The sequence below is a fragment of the Microcebus murinus genome, chromosome 14 (assembly GCF_040939455.1).
Source record: "Microcebus murinus isolate Inina chromosome 14, M.murinus_Inina_mat1.0, whole genome shotgun sequence".
NCBI lineage: Eukaryota > Metazoa > Chordata > Mammalia > Primates > Cheirogaleidae > Microcebus > Microcebus murinus.
Window position 1 is genome coordinate 55,705,565 of NC_134117.1, and position 18,649 is coordinate 55,724,213.

Sequence of the window (18,649 nt, forward strand, 5' to 3'; positions counted from 1 at the left end):
AAAAAAAAAAAAGGAAGCTGGGCATGGTAGCACATGCCTGTAGGTGGATCATTTGAGCCCCAGAGCTCAAGTTATAGTGAGCTATAATCATGCCACTGCACTCCAGCCTGCATGACAGAGACCCTGTATCTTAAAAAATAAAAGGTCCCAAACTTATTAAGCCATAAAAATAGTTACCATTTATTGAACACTTACTATGTACCAGGCGCTGTGTTAAATGCTTCACATGGAATTTAACTTTACAACAAGCCTATGAGACAAATACTAAAATTATCATCTTCATATTAGAAATGAAGAGATCGAGGTATGGACAGGTTATGTAACTTGCCCAAGGTTATAATTAGTAAACAGCAGAGCCAAGATCTAAACCCAGGCAGTCTGGCCCCAAACCCCAAGACTTTCACTGCCACACTATATATACTTCCTCACTGAGCACACTGGCCCCAGGAACTCATCTTTCAAGGACTGAGCTTTAGAAACACTGGTGTGATGGAATAGAATGGAATTAGGAATCAAGACATCTGGTCTCTATGTCCAGTTTTCACTGTGCAATGCCAAGTACTTCACTAAAGGCAGTGTAGACTGGTGAGAAGAACATAGACTTCAAAGCTAGACTGCTCAGGTTCAAATCCTAATTCTGCTTCCTATTAGCTATGTGACCTTGAACAGGTTATTTAACCTTTCTGTGCCTCAGTTTTTCACAACTGTAAAATGGGGATAGTAACAGTTTAATACCAAGTTTGTTCTCAATATGTCATTTAACATCTTATTATATCAGTTTCCCCAATATTAAAATAGAAAACAGGATTCGAGGGTTCCAGAGGACCATGGGCCATTTGGTAATACCCAGGATGAGAACTGTAGGGGGTATAGGGGGAGGGTGCAGAGTCAGGGAGAAACATGAAGTGGGGAGGTCAGGACAGCATGAAGGGCGGAGGATGGGAGGAGTGGAGTCCACACAGACTGGCTGTGTTGGATTTCCACCCTCCCGATGTAGAAGCACCAGCAGGAAATGGGCAATGTTTTCTTTCCATCCCCTCCACATGCCTGGGTGTCTGGGGACCTGCTCCAAGCTCCAGGAGTAAGGGGGGGAGCAGAGGCAACACACTGCTGGTGGGGGAAGGCCACGGGTGTGGGGGGAATCTCTGCAAGGCCTCTTGGAGAGGACACCTGCCACAGAGGAGGGACCTGCAAAAGCAGGGCCGCGGTCTGCGTGAAGCTCCAGCCCCATGGGCACCCACAGCCTGTCCTCAGAACTTTCGCTCTGGCCCTGGCACGGACAGACCTCCTTCTCTAGTCCCCCCTGCCTTTCCACACCAGCCCCTGAAGCTGAGCGGGGGGAGAGCGACTTAGGAGGAGCTTGCTTTCTACAAGAAGCATGCCACGAGCACGAGGAGCCCATGGGAGGCTCTCTGTGAAACCTCATGACAGGGTTCTTCGCGGACCTGGGCTATTCGTGCCTCTCATTCCTCTCGGTGGCGGAGCTCCCCTCTGAGGCCTGCCCACCGCTGACAGGCTCCCGCAAGGGCCAACGCTGGGTGCAATGCCAACCCAATTCTGGATGTGCGAGGAGCGGAAGGCGGACAACAGAGGAAGAAGGTGCACACAGATATGCTGTTAGTATCTGGCTGGCACCCAGGCCAGAATATGAGGTGCACTCAGGGCTCGGTCCTAGTAGATGCCACAAGATTCTTATAACAGATACAGTGGAAAAAAAGTCCTACATCCAAGTCCTAACTCCAAGGCATGGTCAAGACCTGCTATAGATTGAGGCTTTGTGTTCCCCCAAAATTCATTTGTTAAAATCTTAACCCCCAATGTGATGGCATTTGGAGGGGGACCTCTGAAAGGGGACAAGGTCATGAGAGCAGAGCCCTCATGAGTGGGATCAGTGTTCTTATATTTAATAAAAGGGACCCCCAGAGAGCCTCCCCCCCTCACCATGCGAGGAGGGAGAAGGTGCCCTCTGTGAACCAGAGGGCAGGCCCCCATCAGACACTGGATCTGCTGGCACCCTGACCTCGGACTTCCAGCTTCCAGAACTGTGAGTGATAAATTTCGTTATCTATAAGCCACCCCATCTATGATGATTTGTTACAGTAACCTGAACAGATTAAGACAGAACCTAAGGAAACACAAACACACACACTCATCTCTAAAAAGGGAAACTGTAGGTAGTTTGTGTAAGTGCGGTTCAGGACAGGGGAGAGACAGGTCTGTGTCTTTGCTTCACCACTTCCGCTCGGGGGAGCCTGCTTCCAGTTACAACACCTGGGCAGAAGGGCTTCTCCCAGGACCAGCCTAGGAGAGGCCAGCGAAACAGTGGGGTGGGCTGGGGCCCATCCAGCACAAGTCCAGGGTGCCTGAGCCTCTAGCTGTCAGGACTCTGCAGTCCTTGCAAAGTCCAACCCAGTTTCTTCCAGGTCGGCTCAGCCCACAGGGATGATCCACACTCCAAGCCCTGCGGCAGCGGCAGCGACTGTCTGCACAAACGCAGCCCTTCAACAGCTGGAGGGGAGCGTGGGGAACTCCTCCTCTAGCTCCCCCTCGGCTGGGTGGGGAAAGGGGAAGCTGGGGGCCGTCCCAGAACATGCAGCCTGAGCCTCCCGACACCAGCTTTCACAACACCTAGCACTCATTCTCCGCAGGCCCTTCTCCTGCCCCCACTACTCTCCCCCACACTACGGGCCAGTTCCCCCTCTTCACGGCCCACACTCCCCAGTCAAGAGCCACTACAATCACAGGACAGTCACGAGAGACTTCTCACTTCTGCTGCATGAATACTGCCCACAGCTCACAAAGCTCTCCTGTCATCTTCTAACACTGCCGCTGGGCCACCACAGTGACACACAGGGTTTGGAGTCCAAAGACAATGATTCAATTTTAGCTCTACCACTTATTAGCTGTGTGACTCTGGGCGTATTGCTTGACCTCTCTGAGCCTTTCTCCTCACCTGTAAAATGGGGGAAATACATCCATCTTACTACATGGCTGTGAGGACTTGGTATACTGATACACATACAGAAAGCTATCCAACACACAGTTAAGCACTCAGTTAACTTTAACTCGCTCCTAAGAAGTGTTTGCCTGAGAGCTGGGATCTGCGTCCTGATTCCACCACTTGCTGTGTGATGCTCCCTGGGCGACTTAACCTCTCTGAACCTCCATGCCGTCTGCCCCACCTACCTGGGATTACTGTGAGGACTGAATGTGGTAAGAACAAGAAAAGCTTTGTAAAACATGGGACAGTTACCTTCACTCTGTGACCAACTCAACTAGTGTTGGTCTCTCCCAAGTGGCCAGCGAGGATAGGCTCTGACATCCGGAGAGGAAAAGACGGTCAAAGATCCTGGGCACACACCAAACTCATCCTGTCCCGTGTCAGGTACCTGCCCACCAGGTGGCCAGCCCACACAGTGAGGGGAGTGTCTCCCATCTGTTAGGGTCACAGGGGTGTCAGGACAATGTTGGTAAGGGGAAGAGGTAGAGGGGAGGGCTCTTCAAAGCCTGAGCCTAAGCCATCAAGGAACTAAGTTTCTCTGATTAGGCCCTTCAGAGGTTCCCCCGGCAGTCACACCCCAATCCCCCTGGAACCCGTGAATATGTTACTTTACATGGCAAAAGGGACTGTCTGGATGGGATTAAGGTAACAACCATGAGATGCGGAGACCATCCTAGACTATGCAGGTGGGCCCAAGCCAATCACAAGGGTCCTGAAAAGCAGAGATCCTTTCCTGGCTGGGCGAAGGAGAAAAGGAAGGACAGGAGAGATTCCAAGTAGGAGAGGAATTCCACCTACAGAGGAAAGGGCCATGAGCCAAGGAGCACAGACGGGCGCTGGAAGCTGGAAAAGGTACGGAAACAGATTCTCCTCTAGAGCTCTGGAAGTCACAACCTGCCAACACCTTGATTTTAGCACCATGAGACCCGTGGCACTCATGAGACCCATGAAGACTGCTGGATAAATCTGCAAGATAAGAAAGTCATGTGATTCCAGGTCTGTGCAGCCCACCGTGGAGAAGAGTATGGCAGTTCCTTGGAATATTAAACAAAGAACTCTCTCTGGGTAGGCAGGTTGGGTATCCCTTATCTGAAATGTTTGGGACCAGAAGTGTTTCAGGTTTCAGATTTTGGAATATCTGCACCTTACTTAGCATTGAGCACCCTGCCTCTGAAAATTGTAAATGTTCCAATGAGCATTTCCTTTAAATGTCACGTCGGCACTAAAAAATTTCAGATTTTGGAGCATTTCATATTTTGTGTTTGGGCTGCTCGACCTGCATACCCAAAGGAAATGAAAGTAGGGACTCAAACAGACACTTGTACACTCATATTCATAGCAGCATTACTCGCAGTCGAAGGGTGGAAACAACCCAGTGTTGTCCATCAATGGGTGAATGAATGCACAAAGCGTGGTAGACACATACAGTAGAGTATTACACAGCCTTATAAAGGAAATTCTGCCACATGCTACAAGGATGACTCTTGAACACATTATGCTAAGTGAAATAAGCCAGTGACAAAAGGATAAATATTATATGATTCCACTTATGTGAGGTTATCTAGGGTGGTTAAATTCGTAGAGACAGAAATTGAAATGTTGTTGGCAGGAGCTGGGGGAAGAGGGACTGGGGAGTTCATGCTAAATAGATACAGAGAGTTTGGGAAGATGCAAAAGTTCTGGAGATGGAGGGTGGTGACATCCTCACACAACAATGTAAATGTACTTAATGTCACTGAACCACACACCTAAAAATGGTTAAAATAATAAATTTTATGCTATGCATATTTTACCCCCCCAAAAAAACTGCTGTGGTTTTTAAGCCACATGTTTATAGCAATTTGTTATAGCAGCAATAGAAAACTAATATACCATATACACTGTAGGGGGGGATGGGGTGGTGATGGGCACAAAATCTCAGACGGTTGGTCAGGAGGAATATGTTTTTTTTCTTTAAGTTCTATTGTGCAGTGCAGTGAATATAGTTAATAATAGAGTATTGTACATTTCAAAACAGCCAAGAGAGTATATTTCAAATTTTCTTATCACAAAAATGTTGAGTATTTGAGGAGATGGAGATGTTAACTAGCTTGATTTAATTATTCCACGTTGTATTCATAAATTACAATATCGCGATGTATCTCATACATTTATACAATTATAAATAGTCAATTCACAATAAATAAATAATATATCCCATGACCATTCTTTCTCTCTTCCCTCCAGACCCTTCCATGGTGTTCTCTAAAAGGCATCTGTTCTCCACGAACAAGTCTACCTAACGTAGCAAGGTTTCTCTGCCCAATGAAGCGTTAAACCACCAGGACCACAAAAAATCCATTCTAACAATGACAGGAGGAACCAGGTGCCTGCCTTTCCTGCAAGTGTTACAATAAGAGCTCCATAAAGGTTTGCTCATTCCTATTATCAGTCAACATGAGTCACCATGGTGAGACCAGGGCTCTCGGGTGAGTTCTGTGTGGCCAGGCAAGACACGCCCAGCCAGCAATGCAGAGCTGTGGGAGAAAGTCTGCAGGCTGATTTGCAAGGGCAGGGCAGTCACACCCCATCCGCCAGGACCCTGCAACTGGGGTGCCAGAGGTCACCCAGCCCCTTAGAGATGACTCAGTTCACTCCCACCCATGCTGCCTCACCCAATTTCACAAATGGGGAAACTGACAACCAGATGGGTAGAAGCACAGGCCAAGGTGACCAAGCAAGACCCCAAGAGGGCTGGCTCAGAACCTCCTGCCCTCCTGTTCTCACACCTACTTCTCCAAGAAGTTTCTCTTTGTTCCTTGTGTCCCAGGGCTCTGTAGCCAGTGGGAGCTCAAACTCAGCTTGCAGCCTGAGGCAAAGGCAGGTGAAGTGGGAATACCAGGAGATATGAATTTTGCCGTTTTGGGGAACAACAGCCTTCCAGGAAAAACATAATGGGAGAAGAGACGTTATAAAATCCTGCCCCCTCCTATCCACCCCACCCAGGGACTCTAATCAGCTTTTTAAATATTAACTAGCTTTTTCTGCCTCCATCCCCATATAAACAGACAGAAAAGGATTACACAGAACATCTGGCAAAAGTCTCCAACAAGAAGGCGAGAGATCAAAACAGAAGAAAAGGAACCAGGGAAACAGAATGCACAGAAGAAGTAGAGGGCAAAATATAATGAATACCCTTAGATGTAAGAGAAAATACTGTATCCATAAAACAAAAAGGAGATATAAAAACAGAATAATGAGAGAATAATAAAATGTTTTCAAAAATTTAAAGAAGGGCTGAAATTATAAATTCAACAGAAAGGTTAGAAAATTAAGTCAAGAAAATCCAGAAAAGAGAACAACAATAACAACAACAAATCAAACAGGAAAGAGAAATGATAAGAAAATGAACAGATGTAGGAGTTTCAATATCTGACTAAAAGGAGTTCTAGAAGAAAAGAACAGGAAAAACAGAGGCAAGAAAACTATCAGAGATTATACAAGAACTTTGACCAACACTGAAATAAAACTCTCTAGTGAAAGGACCACCTGTGACAATCCAATGACTGAAAAAAAGACAGCAAAGCGTTATCACTGCAAAATTTGAGAACACAAGAGGCAAAGACAAGACACTAAAACACAGGTCCTTTTCTTGGGAACTAGAATGACACTGGAAACTAGAAGACAACAACGTGTTCAACATTCTGAAAGGAAATTATCTTCACCTTATAATTCTACAGCCAGCTAAATTATCCACTATTGAGAGTATGGAATAGAGACATTTCAAGGCATACAAAGCTTAAAAAAAAAAACCCAAAGCTTCAAAAAACAAAAACAAAAAAACCCCTACCTCCTATGCTTTTCTAAGGAACTTTCAGAGGACTCCAGCAAGATGAGAACACAAATAAGGAAAATAAAGAAAAGAAAATATATAGGACCCAGGAACAGGGAAAAGCTAACATGGAAGATTGTAAGAGGAAGTCCCCGATAATAGCTGAACAGCAGGCCTGGGGAGAAACTAGTCCAGTTTGGAACAAGAGATACACAGAAAACCAGGCCAAAAAAGGCGGAGAATATTCACATGGGGAATAATGGATCATAAAGGGTTGTACTCACGAATGTGTGGCCGTGACAAATGACTTGGCACCGACTGACCAATATAATTTACGGTCATAATAATGCAAGCATTAAATATTGATGAATGTATGTGTGTAATGGTTCTGTATACATCCAGGCAGGAAGTCAACACATAATGTCAAAATTGATAAATTAAGGCCAGGTGCAGTGGCTCACACCTGTAATCCTAAGCACTCTGGGAGGCTGAGGTGGGAGGACTGTTTGAGTGCAGGAGTTTGAGACAAGCCTGAGCAAGAGCAAGACCGTCTCCATTAAAAAAAATAGAAAGAAATTAGCTGGACAACTAAGAATATATAGAAAAAATTAGCTGGGCATGGTGGCACATGCTTGTAGTCCCAGCTACTTGGGAGGCTGAGGCAGGAGGATCGCTTGAGCCCAGGAGTTTGAGGTTGCTGTGATCTAGGCTGATGCCACAGCACTCTAGCCTGGGCAACAGAGTGAGACTGTCTCAAAAAAAAAAAAAAAATTGATAAATTAAGAAACAGTAACATAAGCCTATTAATTAAAGATAAAAAGGTAGTTAAAGGTGGTTAGTTCTGGAGAGATAAAGGGGAGGGGTGTGTCAGGGGACTGCTGGTTTCATTATAAGCCTTTGGATCAATATATTTGACTTTTCTCATTTTATTCTGAAATATTTTATAGTGTAGCAATAAATACAATATATATGAATTACAAAGCACAGTAATAAAATAAGCACATTCTTCTAACTTTACAAACAGAATGTTATCAACACAGTTGAATTACAGTATTCAACTACTTTCTGAAAAAATAAACACATTATTTTTTAGGTAAAAGTTAAAACAAAACACCATTTACTTCCAGAGTCACTTTCTCTGGGATTTCTGCCAGCATCTATAGGAGTAGGCCCAGGTTTTGTGGGGCCTGAAGCTTGCACAATTTTAGCAGCCCTCTTTAAGAAAAAGAATACAACACATCTTACTGTTTTGCAAATTGTACAAAACCATAAGACTTTGTAACTCACTGTGAGGGCCCCTCCCAGAGGCTTGTTAGAGCCTCTGCAAGTGTGGGAGGGGGAGGACTGAGTTTAAACGTCACTAACTTTACAGTGATTCCACCTGGGCTATGAGGGCAACAGAGGCTAGACTCCAGGGGACTGGGCAGGTAAAAATAAAGTCCTGCCTGCACTCCGCTTTTTCTTGACCTGGGGAGATAAACAGAATAGTGCAATTCCAGGAAAATGCACACAATATTTAAGAGCCATTCCCAGGAAGAATGAGGAGGAAAATGGAGAATTCAGGAAATGTGTTCTTTGCAAGCCGAGCAGAAGGATGTTTGGAAACTGGCTTCTCTCTGATGGGCCTTAACAACCTTAAGCCTCTCCTGGCCTTGTCTGCCTCAGCTGTTCAATGAGTGGGCCTGCAAGGGCTGGGCGGTTTTCAACTTCTGCCTCCTGGAAGCCAGGGCTCCATGAAGGTTTTGTAGCTCATGAACTTTTATTTCAGAGAGGGTTGAAAAAGAGAGACTCTTGATTTAAATCTTTTCAAAAATGTTAAAATAGGGGACCTGGCAATAAGAGTCCCACATTCTGATGGTGACACTCAACTAGGGCTGGCAGCAGCTGTCCCTGCAGGCGTCTGTACCTGTGATCACAGGAGCAGATGCTCACCCAGGGCCCTTCTCGCACCACAGACTGGGGGAGGGGAGATGGAGGGTAAGACCAAGGGTCCAGTGGCAACAGGGAGACCCTGTCCTTCCCCAAGGGGGCCCTGGCACAAATACCCTACCCAGAAGCCTCAGGGAACCTCTCCTTCAAATGTCCCTTATCAAGGGCTGCTCTTTTAATGGTGACAAAGTCCCCTGTCAGCCACGTGCAACTGGAAGCTCCAAGGACCCACAGATCACTCTGGAGGAGACTCCCCTTCACCTTGGAACGGGATGACCCTCTGCAGCTGGCATCCCAAGCTATGCCAGGCAGTCCTGGGCCAAGAGTACACTGGGCCACTGAGGAACAGCAAGGAAACGCAAGGTCCCAGAGGTACGTGTGTGATGGAGAGAACCACGGAAAATGCATGTCCTTAGCTCAGCACTTTCCCTTTTCAGGACTTCTGCTCAGATGGTCCCTCCAGCCAGCCCATCACTCTGTCTCCTGGCCTTCCCTGAGAATAGGCGGAGTCCCACCTCCTTTAGGAAGTCCACTCTGATCCCCCTCCCACACTGATCATTCTTCCTGAACTCCCCAGCACTTGGCCTAAAATGTTTCCTCTAGTGTTCTAATAAAGCTCCTCTTTTTCTAATTCCTAGGATGGGTACACATAATATATCACCTCATTAACCTTCACAATGATCCTGCCCATAGATACTATCACCCTCGTTTTATAAACAAGGAAACTATGGCTCAGAGATGACTCTTGACATGCAAAGGTTACATACCCAACAAGTGCCAGAGCCACACAGTTTTTTCTAGGCCTCAACGGGAGGGAGTCAGCGCTGCAGGCTACAGAAGAGGCCTCTCCTCCTCCCTGCCTCCCACCACCACCTGCACGGGGCTGGCACCATGAGGTCCCTGACACATGAATACTGGCAGGAATACCAGTGGACCCTGACTCATCTCTTCCACACCCTGGGTGGCACCTGTTCTGATAGCCTCTAGTACGTGGGCTCCAGGAATTCTGGAGGCAGAGAGGACATATCTAGGATGTTCCCCTCTCCCCCTCCCACCCCAAAGCAGGACATCAAGTGACATAAGGAGGTGTATGAACATTCAAAGGTCTTCTGGGATGGGGGTGGGGGCTCTGGGCAGGGGCTGCAGAGCTGCAGTGCCTGGCTTCATGGGTCATGGGTGCCACTAAGTCACCAAAGCAAGCTAGACAGCCCCAGGGCAGCACTCCACCAACCTTGACCAAATTTTCCCAGGCACTAAACAAAAAGCCTACAGAAGGTGCTATTAAGCATTCAACTCCCCACCCACACTCCAGGAATTAAAAATAGCTGGAGCCCGTGTCAATCATTAGCCAGGCTGTGCCTCAGACTCTATCCTCCGAGGGCTGGCACCCGGGACAGCTCAGCCTGGGGAAATTCCTGGCAAAGCAGGCTGGGAGAGTGGCAAAGGGGCAGCGTCTGGGGCCTCACCAAGGGACTGAACTTCAGCGAGTAGGCTCTGAAAGACGCTACTTAGAAATAAAAAGTAAATTCCCAGTGCACTGACATTTGGATTACACAGGAATCCTAAAACATCAGAGCTGGACGGTGCCTGGCTGGGGGCAGGACAATGACTAGAACGATGTCTCTTGATTTCCAGGCCACTGTATTAGGGCCCAGGCTGCTCCCCACCACTCAGCACTCTTGTGGGCTCCATCTCCTGTTCCCAGGCTGGAGTATGGACATGGGAAATGGGAAGGTTAAGCTGGGAAAGACAGAGTGAGAAAGTAACTGCTGCCCCCAAATAATGTCCCATAGAATCAAGCCACACAGAAGTGTCACCTGCTCCAGGGGAGTCTGAGTGACAGTTTCTCTCTAGTTCACCCACTTATGCATGGATGACAACAGCAGAGAGCAGGGGTTGGCGGCCACTGCTCTCATCTCTCAAGAGTATTACTGGCTCCAGCTCAGTTCAGGGTTCAAATGGCTACACCCCGAAGCTCTCCTGGAAATAGGTGTCATATTTGGGGTTGAAGAAGGCAAGTTGGGAGGCAGCAGCACACTCCCCATCCCAAAGTGGGGTCTTGTAGGGGCCACTCAGATCCAGAGGGGCCTGGAAGATCTGGAGGCGGCGCCACTGGCAGAGCGCAGGGCTGGCAGACCTGACTACTGGAGCAGCCCCCGGACTCTGAGAGCTTCGGCAAAGCAGCAGCAGCTGGGCCCTACTCACCAGCCCGTAGGGACAGAGGCTGCCTTCTCGCACTGCTTGCCACTGTCCTGAGCTACTATTCCCACTTCCTAACCTGAGGGACACTAGCTGAGCCAATGGTAAGACTGATAAGCAGAGCAATAATTTCAAATTAAGGAGAGCAGCAGGTGGTGTTCCAGAAACTTCTGGTGTCCCCCTCAACCATCTGCACTCTCTTGCTTTAGTAACAGAACACTCACTGCAGCCTGGCACACCGTGGCCCCAACTAAGGACTATGTTTACCAGCTTCCCTAGGCACTAGGCAGGGCCCATCATGCAGACGGGAAAGTGACCTGTCTCAGGCCCTGCAAGTAAGGGACACACTTAGGCAGCACAACCACGGCACCTGTTAGAAATTAAAATGGTCAGGTCCCACAGACCTGAATGCTCACAGATCTCCCACATCAGAACCATTAGGGGCAGGGTCCAAGAATCTGTGGTGTCCATAGAATCTGCAAGGCTTCCATGTGATTCTTATACATGCTCAAGTTTGAAAACCACGGTCCTAAAGAATGCTGGGAACAATCTTCCATAAAGAGCCAGGTGCCTGGACAACCTCATGGAACTGACACACGCAAACCTGGACTCTGATTTCTGGAGACACAGAGACGGGGGGGGGGGGGGGGGGGGGGGGGGATTGATTTTTCTCTTCATTCACGACCAAACTTGAATCTGAACATACATTAGGTGGGGAAGAACAATGATAAGAAACTTCACCAAGAGAGCAAAAATCTGGAAAGGAAAGAAATAACAACTAAGTATTGTAAGTATCAAATAGGACCCGAGGGATAAAATCAAGTACATCTAGTATGTGAACAGTCTGAATTCCTCTACCAAAGACAGAAACCACCAAATTAGGTTTGTTGCTGTTATCACAGCCCTGCCATCCTTTCTACCTCCACCCCCAGCCATGTGCCGATTACAACAGAAACAAATTTCTTTTTAAATGAAAAAGAAAAGATTTTAAACTAAGGGCTGGGTAAAGACATGCCAAAGAAAAACCAGACGTGGAAATATGAATATTAAAAACATGTTGAAGAGTTTTTGATAATCATGCCACAGTAAGCCAAGGATTTTTTCTAGCCATTTTTTTGGCCATTTGTCTTTGTCAGTAAACACAAGACTTGGAGAACTACTCAGTAGGATCTCAGGGTACAATAATGCTTAGGCCATTCCAGTCTGTTGAGATAGTTTATATGACTTAAAACACAAGCATAGAGAAGAGTGTAAGACTTGGGGGCCAGGTCCTTATAGCTGGCATTTGGCCCAGGGAAATTTCTGTGTACTAACTATGCTGCCATATCCACTTGGAGAAAAGAGAAAGCCCACACTGCTGCCTCAAATGAGGAAGCAAACAAGTGCAAGTCAGAGTGGTCAGTCTCCTCGGATCTAAATAAAGGGGGCAGGAACTGCCAAAGAGAAAGTCTGCAGGCAAACCTCATTTTATCCCTTCTACAAACCTGGCTATCATGGGGATCATCGGGACAGTCATGTGCTGAGATGGGAGGCCTGATTATTAACTGTTCCATGTGAGCCCAACAGAAACTAAAAGGGGCATGACCAGCATGCCCTTTGATGCCTGCCTCTCAATTTTGGGGCCTTTCATTTACTTATCTTACAAAATGCACTTATTTGGCAGGGTGTGGTGGCTCACATTTGTAATCTCAGCATTGGGAGAGGCTGAGGTGGGAGGATCCCTTGAGGCCAGTAGTTTGAGACCAGCCTGGGTAACACAGTGAGACCCTATTTCTATAAAAAATTTAAAAAGTTAGCTGGGTATGATGGTGCACACCCATAGCTGCAGCTATTTAGGAGGCTGAGGTAGGAGGATTACTTAAACCCAGGAGTTGGAGGCTACAGTGAGCTATGATGGCTCCATTGCACTCCAGCCTGGGAAGCAAAGCAAGACCCTGTCTCTTAAAAGAAAAAATTATAATGAGAGTTTTTGATACATCTCTGAGAATCTGACAAATGGGTAAGCAAGAATATAAAGGGTAAGCTCAAGTTAAAAAATATATCTAAAGTCTACGTGCCACAGAGAATACAAATTTTCTTTCATGTATATGAAACATTTTAATATTTATCATGTTCATATGAATCAATATTAACATTGATCATGGGCACAAAGAAAATTTAATACCATCCAATAAGAAGAAATTTTTGCAGACCACATACACAAATCAAAATCCAACAAAACTAGCAGTCAACATTAAAATATGATCACACCCTACACAAAATTATCTACCTGGAAATTCAGGACCCCATCTTCTAAATAATCCTTGGATCAAAACAAATTGACATAGTGACTAGAAAGCAATGGAAAGGTAAGCACTAATACGAACGCCTATCAGCTAGAACTGTACTCAAAGGAAAATGTTGAGTACTACATGCTTTTTAAATTAAAAGACTAAAATAAATGTATCAATTAAGATATCAAAAGGAGGGCAACAAAATAAACCAAAAGTAAGAAGGAACAAATAAAGATAAGGTTGAAATTAATGACCAACGAACAGGAAAAAAAGAAAGAATACAAAAAATTGTTTAGATATATATTTAAAATTTTAGCATATATAGAGTCCTATTCATAATATCTAATAAAGACATATTACAAGGTTTGTAATCTGCCTTTGATTTGGAAAATTAACTATCATAAAAATGTCAACTGTTTATAAATAAATACATTTATCAGGGTCCTTACAGGTTGTTTACTCTAACACTGTTACAAGTCAATAAAAACAGTAAATGATTTCCATACCCATCAATAATGGAAAGGCTGAATAAATTATGGTAATTCCATACCACAGAACATTCCACAGTTGATATAGACCTAGAATAACAGTAACCCATAGTTACTGTGTGTATTAAATAAATCAAAAACAAAAGGTGCAGATTAAGGTGTCCAGCATGAATCCGCTATGTGAAAGGAGTAAACCTTGGCAGGTGCCCGTGTCTGCGTGAGCAGAGAGAGAGGTGGCGAGGGATGTCATCCACAGGCTATCCACATGCTACCTTCCGGGGTGGAAAGGGAGTGGCACTCCCTCAACGATGTCCTCCTCCACTTAAAGCCAGCATTTCAAAGCCTGGCTATAGTTGCTAGCCCCAGATCCTCACCTGCTGCTACTCCTCCCCCATTCATTCCAGTCTGGCTCTGCTCCCATCACCCCACCAAAACAGCCGCGGCTAAGAGCAGCACAGCCACCGGTGACCACTCAGCCCTGTTGAAGCGGACACATCCTGGCTGCTGTGACACAACTGTGCTGTGCCCCTCTCAGGCTGCTCCCTTTCTGGCTCCTTTACAGGCTCATCTTCCTTTACTCAGCTGTCGGAGGTGAGTTCTTCCATCGCACTGTGCCCTTGACTTCAAATACACACACAACCTAGACGAAAATGCCAGTCTAGCCTAGGCCTCTCCTGAGCCCCAGACCCACCAGCCTATTTGGTATCTCAAAGGCACCTCAGATTTAACAGGCCCAAAGCCAAATCCACGCTCTTCCCCTTCTAACCCTGGTTGTCATCCAGTGTCCCATGTCTCAGGGACAGCCAGGGGAAGGAGTGGAGGTGGCTCTCCTTTTGTACACACAGCACAGGCTAGGCAAACAGTGGGTGCTCACTAATGAAGAGTTCAATGGAAACATGCCTTTTCACCTACTTCCTAAAAATAGCTGTGACCTTTTCGGTGGACACAGCAAGCTCACATCTGCTACCATGGGCTCTGCCCATACACACCCTTTCCCCCCAAGATGCCACTGCCCAGGCCATATGGTCCCTGTCAGCAGCCCCCACATTTCTCTTCTCTGCCCTCATCTCACTGTCCTCTAAGCCAGCCTCCCCCTGCCAGGTGTTAGGGGCAGGGGGTACCTGATTTTCCTCTCAACTTCCTCTTTTCCTTTCTGCTAAGGAAGAACACAAGCCCCCAGAAAACTAGACACCGAGAGCTCACAGAGCCAGGCTTCCACCTCCACACGCTCCACCCCCAGCTTCAAGGTTCCCTGCAGTAACACACCCATAATATCAACGTTGTCATCTGTACCCCTAACAGATCTCAAACCCCTTTGCAAACATCATGTCATCTGATTCTCCATTCGAGGCAGGCATCTTATCATCCAGAACACTGGGGCTCTGTGTGGCTAAATGGCTTGTCCCAGGTTACCCAGCACAGACAAGAACTCTGTCCTCCAACTCCTGGGGTGCCCCTACCCACTACTTCCTCACATCAGCATAGCCAAGGCCATTGGTGACTCAGGTCACTGTTCAGGAGCCTCCCCAATAACAAACAACCACGTGATTATCAAACCTCTATTTCACGGGTTAAAGTCGGCAAGCCTAATGTGGAACCGTTTCTATGGTTATCAGAAAGTTTCATTGAATTTCAACAACTCCTTTCAAAAATGCAAACTCCCACCAAGAAAATCTGTTTCTCCATTTACCCTAAGAGCTTTCCTATCTAGGTATCACTCAAAATTCCTGACATTCCAGAGGCAATGGAATCAGAGGGTGTTAGAAGGAAAAATCCAAAGAAACTGGACAGCCTGTTCCCTTGGCTGTGCTTGTGAGCCACACCCATGTAAGACTCTCCCCCTGTGCTCCCCGGCCAAGCACCAGGAAATGCTTTAGGCTTAAGAGGGAAGATGGCAGCTAAGAAGACAGGGAGAGAGTGGGGTGAATCCAGGAGAAAGGAGAGGTCACTCCAGAAAGGTCCTGGGCCCTCTGAAGGTCCAGCATGCAGCTCAGATTTGGTTTCTACATTTGCCTCCTGCCCACACTGGTTTCTTTTCTCTATTCTGCGTTGAATGCCCAAGAAGAACCTATACTAACCTATTCTGTCTCAACTCTCTCTCCTGTCACCCCAAGCCACCCATCACTTCCCCTAACCTGGTGACCAAGGCATCGCTAGTCAATCTTGGCCTTCTACGCACAACCATGCAGAACGGGCCCTTTCTATCATCCTTGTCCTGGCTACGCAAAGGCATCAGATGGGGTTCCTACCTGGCCTCTCACTCTAGATTCATTTCCATCTCACCCTGCCCAATTTTCTCTGCCTATCCAAACCCAGCCTTCTAGGTCCAATGCCACAGGGAAACCACTTCCCTGGCCTGCTTCTTTCATTCAGCTAACATTTCCTGAGCACCTACATCAGGCGAGGCCCATGTGATGGAAAGACCAAGAGATGAGTCAGAAACAGCCCCCGCCCTCCAGAGACAGAGGAAAAGGCAGATGTAAGCCACGTGGCCATACAAACACTGCACAAGGCAAGTACTGCGAACTGGGTCAGTACAAGAGAAGTGAGGAAGGGGGGCAGAGTGAGCTCAGAGCATGCCCCTGGGGGACTCCTGGGAGCAAGGAGAAGTCTGGGCACACTGGAGGAAGGAGGCCATTACAGGAGGACAGAGCGGTTAAGGAGGGGAGCAGTTCAGCTCTGCTGTACCTTCTGCTGTGTGGAGGGAGTAATAGCTACCTTTATTATTCATTGACACTTACATCTGGTCACTTATGAGCCTAGACATTTTATGCATAATGTGGGTGACACCCACCTGGGACATGCAAGTATGGTGCACTGGTCACCACCTGTTCTGACTGGTCAGCACCTGAACACTGTGCGATTGTTAAATATATTATTAATGCATTGAATCTTCTCAATAAGCCTGTGTGGTAGGCATTATTATCATCCCCATTTTACAGATGGGGAAACCAAAGCACAGAGATTAGTCAGAAATGACATTAGGGAGGTATGCAGAAACTCACAGTGGTGTGCACCCAATGCCAAGGCAACGAAGTGCCCTGGCACCTCACCTGGCCTCTCTTGTCAGAGAACACCTGGTAGCACAGAGAATACCTCGAGGGAAGGGGCCCTGTTAATCCTCCTGGGATCCCCGACAATTGACTGCAGCAAGAAAGGAATGAAGGGACATAATGACAGCCAGGCAGAGGTGCCATCACAGGCCGTGGCCTGCAAGCCTTAGTCCCTGGGGTTTGGGAAGGCCCGGTAGGGCTCACCCTCACAGCTCTGCTCCAGGGACGCAGGGAGCCAAAGGGCAGGCTACCATGGACACCAGCCAGGGTCTGTGCCCAAACACCCAACCTCCACAGAGAAGTCACTGACTAGAGGAGCAGAGACAGAAATGCTCCGGGGGACTGTTCCCAGCTTGGGCCGGCACTGGCTGGCTTAACTTTTCCCCTCCCAAGTCTAGCTGAGGATCTCCACGTCTCTCCTTTAAACCACAGAGCAGTTTCACCTTATAAGCTTTCAGGCGTGAGCCCATGGGGAGATACAAGTCCAAGAATCCCTCTCTGAAACTGGGGGTCAGGGTTGGAGAACGGGGGAAGGCAGGGAGGGAAACTCAGCACCTGGGACGGATGCCCCCTTCTCTCCAATACTTGGGAGAGCTCCTTACAAATAAACTGCGACGGCAGCAGCACCCAGGAATTTGCGTCCTCCCAGTTCCGGGAGAAAGTTCCCGAAGCAGCCTTCTCTACTCGCTCTCCTCAGCACAAGCCTTCCCGGAAGGGCACACACACTCCGGAGGAGAACTCGGCTGGGTCAGGGGGCCAGGGCCACAGGCCATCTCTCATCCCTCACACCGACTAGTCGCCTTCTGGTCGCAGGTTCACCGGCCCCGAGCCGGCCGAGATCCGCGCTCTCGACCTTACACAGGCCAGGACCGACCCCCGACCTCTGACCCCGGGCTATGTGGCGCCCAGAGAGTGCACTCCGACCCCACAGGGAGGGCAGCCCCAGCGCCGCCGCTGGTCGAGCTGGGCAGCCCGGCGGACTTCAGGACGCAGCCTGCCGCCTCCTTCGCCCGCCCCACTCTTGCAACCAGGAAGCCGCCGGGCCGGGCCGGGAGGGGGCGCAGGGCAGCAGGGCCTCACCCGCGGGGGCCGCGGCGCACCGTCGCCGCCCGGTCCCAGCCCCCGACCGGCACGGGACCCTCACTCACCTGGCCACCGGGGCGGGGGACGCTGGGGGCGACGCGGAAGCGGGCAGGAGCGGCTCTCTCTGCGGACGTCCTGGGCGCGGCGCCTCGGTTCCGCCCGGAGCTGGGTCCCACTCCCGCTGTCGGGGCGCTCGGGGCACTCGGGACCCGCGGGCGCCGCAGCCGTCAGGGCGGGGCGGGAGGAGGAGCCGGCTCGGCGGAAAACTCCGCGGGCGCGGACGGCCCCACGCGCCAGGGGCGGGGCGGGCAGGGCCGGGGCGGGGCCTGGACGCGGCTCCGCCCCCAGGTGCGGGCCAGGCAGGCCGGCCCGTGGGGAGCCGCCTCCGCCCGCGGGGGCAGGAAGCCGGGGGCCTCCGGGCTACCTGGGATTTTGGGGTGTGGGCGGGGCGGGTCAAAGAGGCCACGGGCGACCCCTGGTCCTCCAGGCGCCAATAAGCCCTTCTCGCTCCGGGTCCCGTCCTGAGCCGCTTTTGGCCTCCTAAGCGCTTTCCTTCCCGTGTGCGCTGTAGGTGACTCTCTTTAAGGTCACACAGTGCGGAACGAGGGCAGGGGAAGTAGTTTTGCAGTGGAGAAACCTGACACACAACCTCAGCCAGGAGATCAAGGTTAACATTAGCAAGGATGAATCATATTGATAGCGTGTGCAGGTTGTGGGCTTCCTCCCAAGAACACCTTACCCCAGTGAGATCGTGAGGAAAACATCGGGCATATCCCAACTGAGGGACGTTCTACAGAATTACGTGACCAACA

The 18,649-nt window shown here is 48.7% G+C and overlaps 1 protein-coding gene across 1 annotated transcript in view; it reads right to left on the reverse strand.

Moving 5' to 3' along the window:
• ANXA11 (annexin A11) overlaps positions 1-18,091 on the reverse strand; it is a 45,369-nt gene extending 27,278 nt beyond the window's left edge. The window contains exon 1 of the mRNA XM_012762474.3: positions 17,903-18,091. The gene's annotated coding sequence lies outside the window, so the exon portion shown is untranslated. The remainder of the gene's footprint in view (positions 1-17,902) is intronic.
• Between the last annotated feature and the right edge of the window lie 558 nt (positions 18,092-18,649).